The sequence below is a fragment of the Chiloscyllium plagiosum genome, unplaced genomic scaffold (assembly GCF_037043375.1).
Source record: "Chiloscyllium plagiosum isolate Xiang-an unplaced genomic scaffold, Cpla_swu_hap1 HiC_scaffold_20, whole genome shotgun sequence".
NCBI lineage: Eukaryota > Metazoa > Chordata > Chondrichthyes > Orectolobiformes > Hemiscylliidae > Chiloscyllium > Chiloscyllium plagiosum.
The window spans coordinates 51,077,464-51,084,860 of record NW_028270158.1 but is presented as its reverse complement, the minus strand read 5'-3'; the positions used below and the strand labels follow the sequence as shown (position 1 = coordinate 51,084,860).

General features: G+C 41.9%; 1 pseudogene; it reads left to right on the top strand.

The window, feature by feature from the left end:
• Positions 1-741: 741 nt before the first annotated feature.
• On the top strand, positions 742-4,178 carry LOC148146621 (uncharacterized; annotated as a pseudogene).
• Positions 4,179-7,397: the final 3,219 nt, after the last annotated feature.

Sequence of the window (7,397 nt, the reverse complement as noted above, 5' to 3'; positions counted from 1 at the left end):
TCAGCCACTTTCCTCTGCTGCCTGTCCCAAAGTCCACCTTGGAGGATGGTCACGCGAAGGTCCGAGGCTGAATGTCCTGGACCACTGAAGTGTTCCCCAACTGGGAAGGCACCCTCCTGTCTGTTGATTGTTGTGCGGTAACCATTCATCCGTTGTCGTAGCCTTTGCTCAGTTTCCGCAATGTACCATGCCTCCGGGCATCCCTGCCTGCAACGGATAAGATAGACAACGTTGGCTGAGTCACATGAGTACCTGCCATGTACAACGTGGGAGGTGTTCCCACGTGTAATAGTGGTATCTATGTCCACAATCTGATACGTCTTGCAGCGTCCACCGTGACAGGGTTCGAACAAGATTTCTTCTCTATGCAGGATCTCCAACCGACATTGTACACCAGGTACATTGATGACATTTTCTTCCTCTGGACCCATGGTGAGGAGTCACTGATAAAACTACACAGTGACAGCAACAAGTTTCATCCCACCATCAAACTCACCATGGACTACTCTCGACTGTCTGTCTCATTCTTGGACACGTGTGTCTCCATCAAGAACGGACACCTCAGCACCACACTCTACCGCAAACCCACAGACAACCTCACAATGCTACACTTCTCCAGCTTCCAGCTTCCACCCAAAACATATTAAAACAGCCATTCCCTATGGACCACCCCCATGGATCTGCTCAGATGAGGCGGAATGTGACGGACACCTGGAAGTACTCAAGGATGCCCTCACAAGAATGGGGTACGATGCTCAACTCATTGACCGCCAGTTCCGACGTGTCACAGCAAGGAACCGTAATGACCTCCTCAGGAGACAGACACGGGCTGCAACTGACAGGGTAGCCTTCATTGTTCAGTACTTCCCAGGGGCTGAAAAATTACACCATGTTCTTCGTGACCTGCAACACATTATCAATGAGGATGAGCACCTCACCAAGACCTTCCCCACACCTCCACTACTTGCCTTTAAACAACCGCCAAACCTCAAACAGATCATTGTTCGTAGCAAACTGCCTGGCTTTCAGGACAACTCCATACAACCCTGTCACGGTGGACGCTGCAAGACGTGTCAGATTATGGACATAGATACCACTATTACGCGTGGGAACACCTCCCACCTTGTACATGGCAGGTACTCATGTGACTCAGCCAACGTTGTCTATCTTATCCGTTGCAGGCAAGGATCCCCGGAGGGATGGTACATTGGGGAAACCGAGCAAAGGCTATGACAACGGATGAATGGGCATCGCACAACAATCAACAGACAGGAGGGTTCCCTCCCAGTTGGGGAACACTTCAGTGGTCCAGGACATTCAGCCTCGGACCTTCGGGTGACCATCCTCCAAGGTGGACTTCGGGACAGGCAGCAGAGGAAAGTGGCTGAGCAGAGGCTGATAGCTAAGTTGAGTACCCATAGGGAGGGCCTTAACCGGGACCTTGGGTTCATGTCACATTACAGGTGATCACCATTGCACTACACACACACACACAGATATTCCTACACACACACACACTCTCACATACACATGGACACAGGTACACACGGATGCGTACACAGACACCCACACACACTCTTATAGACACACACACTCCCACACATGCACCCCCTCACAGACTTAAGACACTCTGCACTCACTACACACACACACACACACTTTCTCACACTCACAACCCACACCCCAGACAGACACCCACACAGACAGACAAAGACCCACATGCCCACATATATTTTGTGTGGTGAATTTTTTTGCACTTGCAGAGTTACATTGCACTTTGCTCAAAAACTGCATACATTCATGTAGAACTCTGAGCTCAAAAACTGCATGAATTTATGTAAAACTCTGTTATCTCACTTTTTAGATTAGAATCAATCTAAACATCAGGTCATAGACAGAGAACACAGGGGGCTAACACCTTCAACATATTGTCTAGCTATCACCATTGTTAACAGCTAACCCGAGAATGCAACTTTTAAAAAAAAGGGTTTGTGATTTACACATGAAAGAAGTGAAACTATCACTGTATTCTAACAGATGAAAGGCTTAACAGACAATCAATTCTTCAATGTATAATTTCAGTTACATCACACTGCAAATTTTTGCTATAAATTCTGTGTTACGATCAAGCCCTCCACAATCACCTGATGAAGGAGCGTCGCTCCGAAAGCTAGTGTGCTTCCAATTAAACCTGTTGGACTATAACCTGGTGTTGTGTGATTTTTAACTTTGTACACCCCAGTCCAACACCGGCATCTCTGAATCAAGGTTATTCCATCAGTTTGTTTCCTCAACAATACCACCTAAACATTACCCACAATACTGAAAAATGAAATGTAGTTAAAGTTGCACTGCGAAGTGGGAATAAGTATATAGCTCGTGTGGAAAGGACTAACAGGGAGACAATGGAAAAGTACCGATCAGGTGGAAATAAGAATAAAGGGACGTTTTGGTGACTGCAAGGGGTTTCTACATAAGTCACACAGCAGGTGCTCGCAAAAGATAAGGATAATGGGAGGGACAAGCTCTTAAAGAACAAAAATGTTGTAACCTCGATATAACAGGAATGTTAAACTGATACCATAGATATATGTGGATAAGTTGTGATTGGTGAAGGTTGTTGTGATATCTTTTTTAAATTGGCAAATGAATGATCATATGGCATGATGTAATATAATGTGATTGATACAATGTAATACAACAGGAGGGGTTAACATGATCAAAAGGTATACAAAACATTTGTATCCTTTGTTTCATAGCAGAAGTTTTCTTGTGTTCCAGTTGAGATTGGTTCCCCACTGGTGTAATAAAAGGTGCTTGAAATATTGATTTGAACCTTACATCGAATGTTGGTTTAATATACCCCACATCTCCCTGTCAATAACCTAGAGACTCAAATAGAGCTGAAAACTTAATATTGACTAAGCCAAGGAGAATAAAAGCTCATGAGTGTGTTTGTTGTTCATATTTGATCATTTATTATCATTTTAAATGAAATAATAATGAATCTCATTTAATTTGTCATATGGGGGAAGTACCATAACAAAGGGGGTTAAAAACCAACTGCAACACCTAGCTTTTGAATATTATAGTGCTGGTGTGTTAGCTTGGGGTTTGACAATTACTCAATTGTCAGACAACTACTCAACTGTCAGACAACTACTCAACTGTCAAAGTCAACACTATCAGAAATCACCCAGCTTAATGGCTGCATGTTTCACAATCTATGCATCATGGACAAACCAAAGACCAATTCATCTTTTTTTTTGTTCATCTACCGCAAATCCATGGATAACCTCACAATGCTACACTTGTCTAGCTTCCATGCTAAACATATCAAAACAGCCATTCCCTACGGAAATGCCCTATGCATACACAGGATTTGTTCAGATGAGGAGGAACGTGACAACACCTGAAGGTGCTCAAGGATGTCCTTATAAGAACCGGGTACAATGCTAAACTCATCAATCGCCAGTTCTGACATACCACAGCGAGAAACTCTAATGACTGCCTCAGGAGACAGACACAGGATGCAAGCGATAGGGTACCCTTCATTGTCCAGTACTTCCTGGGAGCAGAGAAACTACTCCATATTCTTCGTAGTCTGCAACACATTATTGATGAGGATGTGCACCTCACCAAGACCTTCCCTACACCACCACTTCTCACCTTGAAACAACCTCCAAGCCTTAAACAGACCATTGTTTGCAGTAAACTGCCCAGCCTTCAGGACATCAACCACAACACAGTACAATCCTGTCATGGCAACCACTGCAAGACGTGTCAGAGTGTCGACATGGATATTACCATCACAAGTGGGGACACCACCCACCATGTACGCGGCAGGTACTCGTGTGACTCGGCAAACATTGTCTATTTCATATGCTGCAGGCAAGGATGCCCTGAGGCATGATACATTGGTGAGACCAGGCAGATGCTATGAACACGGATGAATGGATACCTTGCAACAATTGCCAGACAAGGGCATTCCCTCCCAGTTGGGAAACAACTTCAGCAGTCAGGGACATTCAGCCTCGGATCTTCAGGTGACCATCCTCCAAGGCGGACTTCGCAATACACAACAACACAGAGTGGCTGAACAGAGACTGATCGACAAGTTTGGTACCCATGAGGATGGCCTCAACCGGGACCTTGGGTTCATGTCATACTACAGGTGACCCCACTACACTACACACTCTCTCACACACACTCTTGCATATTCACACACTCACACAGTTCCTCTCTCAGACACACGCATTCTCTCTCATACACACACACATACACCCCACTCCCCCCCACAATCACACCCACGCACACACCCTCTTGCAGGCTTATACTCCATCACAGTCACTCACACACTTTACCAGCACGCATACATGCAAACACACACTCTCTCACATGCACGCACACCTGCAGACACTCACTCTCTCTCCCATGCACACACACAAACACATAAGTCTGTGGGGTGAATTTGCATTTACAGAATTATAATTGCAGATACATTTGATTTTGCTGAAAAAGCCCACAATCTGCAGGCAGTCAACCCATGTAATATTTTATAAATTCCATTTTGGAAATAGAACCAGTCTGACTCAAGATTGGGATATAGACAGATTCTAACCTCACACCTTTAATGCACTGCCTGAGCTGAGATATCACCTTTTTTTTATAAAACCTTAAATTATCTTGAGAATGTGACTTAAAAGAAGTTCTGGGATTTATGTATTAATGAACCGAAACCTGCAACCCATTCTAAAAGATAAAAGACTTAACAACAATCTATGTTTGTTCAATATATAATTTCAGTTGCATGACATTCTAATCTTTTGCTATAAATTCTGTGTCTTATGGTCCAGCTCCACAGCTACCTGATGAAGGAGCAGTGCTCTGAAAGCTAATGCTTCCAAATAAACTTGTTGGACTATAACCTGGTGTTGTGTGATTTGTTGTGCAACTTTGTCCACCGCAGTCTAACACCGGCTCCTCCACATCATTATTTTATTGCTGACTTTTACTTTTTGGACTCACCTGCCATTTCTAATCTGAATGTATTCAAATAACATTTTATTAGGTTTCCTTGTGTTTTAGTAGTGAAGAAACTCACTTTCTATTTAGCTCAAAAAAGCCTGGCTAAATTGGCTCCTTTTGAAGCTTCAATACATTTGGGTCTGAAATTTACCAGAAATGAGTTGAGTCAATTTCGTAGAGTTTCACACAGAATTTCACTTAGTGATCATGTACAAATTATCTCACAAAACCTATTCTGCTCACCTCATTCTGTAAACACCACACACTTAACATGCTGTGTTTAAGCTATCATGCTGTCACCAGAGTTGGAAATACTACTGCCTGGGTTTTCTGGGATTTGCATTGCCAGTACAATGTTTAAAGCCCATCCAAAGCAGATGTGTTTGATTAGAACCCTGAATGGGGTAATAAAAGCTGGGAAAATCTAAGCTCAACAGTATGAATACAAAAGAAGAGACTATCAGACTCTCAAGACCAGGAATAAAAAGCAACAGTTAAGTCAAACTTAAAATTGTAATACAGAAAGTGTTGACTGTGCTCTGGGGACTTATTTCAGCTTATATTTAAAGCCCAACTGTGCAACAGATTATTAATCACTACCATTCATGAATAACAATTTGACAGTGCACATAGTGGGAGGGAAACAATCAAGAATAGCTTCTGAGGGCAAATAGGTGGCATGGGTGATGGAGAGTGTGTGATTTATATAAATATTTTAATATCATTTATTTTAGAGTTTACACAAACTAGTGGCATGTGGGTTTTGGTCTGTGTACATTATTTTGATTTATTATTGTCATGTGTACTAGATACAGTGAGAAGTTTTGTTTTGTGTGCAGTACACGCAGATCATACCACACAAAGATAATATGAAGTTAAAAATCACACAACACCAGGTTATAGTCCAACAGGTTTAATTGGAAGCACACTAGCTTTCGGAGCGACGCTCCTTCATCAGGTGATTGTGGAGGGCTCGATCGTAACACAGAATTTATAGCAAAAATTTGCAGTGTGATGTAACTGAAATTATACATTGAAGAATTGATTGTCTGTTAAGCCTTTCATCTGTTAGAATATAGTGATAGTTTCACTTCTTTCATGTGTAAATCACAAAACCCTTTTTTTTAAAGTTGCATTCTCGGGTTAGCTGTTAACAATGGTGATAGCTAGACAATATGGTGATAGAATAGAGTGAGGAATACAAAGTTATGGCTGCAGAGAATGTGCTCAAAAAGCAAGGTTAACATTAGATTTGAAGTTTGAGAGGTCCATTCAGAAGTCTAATAACAGCAGGGAAGAAGCTGTTCTCAAACCTGTTGGTACATGTATTAAAGCTTTTGAATCTTCTGTCTGATGGAAGAGGTTGGAAGAGATTGTAACTGGGTGGGAGGGGTCTTTAATGTTGGCTTCCTTTCTGAGGCAGCGAGGAGTGTAGCTGGAGTCAGTGGGTGGAAGGTTGGCTTGTATTAAGGGATTTAAAGAAGATTCTCATTTCTAGAGTTATGGTTATATTTTGAAAGACAGCATGAGAGAGAAACTTTCTGAAGTACAAATGGCAATTTGTTTGCATTTGGAAAGTTTTTTATTAGTGAACAAAGCAAGCACTGAAGAGCATTACAGGTTTACAAGAATGGTTCAGGAATGGGAAACTTCAGTTATTAGGATAGATTGAAGAAGTTGGGGTTATTTTCCTTAGAAAGCTGAGAGGAGATTTGTTAGAGGTTTCCAAAATCATGAGTGGACTAGATAGAGTAGACAGAGAGAAGTTGTTCCCACTCTTAATGGAACAAAAATGAAAGGGCATAGATTTAAAGTGATGTGCAAATGAAACAAGGTTACGTGAGAAAAAAATCATTTTCATACAGCGAGTCATTAGGATATGGAACCTACTGCCTGGAAATGTGGTGGAGACAGATTCTATTCAGAAATTGAAGAAGGTGTTGGATGATCTTGGATGATCATTTGGAAAGAAAGAATGCGCAAGGATATGGGGAGACTGGCATTCTGTAATAGAACTGCTTAAAACTTGATGGGCCAATTGGTCTCCTGCACCATAATAAATTTGTGATTTGACAGCTTCAGAATGATCAGTAATTTTTGTTCTACTTAGGGGAAACATGAGTAGCTCAGAAAACCTTTTGGTTTTCGTTCATAGATGTTCTGGCTGAAGTTAGACGAAATGTTTCTCCCTAAGAAAGGAGTTCAGAAAAAAAATGAGGAGAACAGGTTATCCCACTGTAAAGATTTTAGTTTGAATGTTCCGAAGCAGATGAGTTTGATTAGAATTCTGAATGGGGTAATCAAAGCTGATAAAATCTGAGCTCAACGGTGTGAATACAAAGGAAGAGACTATCAGACTCTCAAGACTC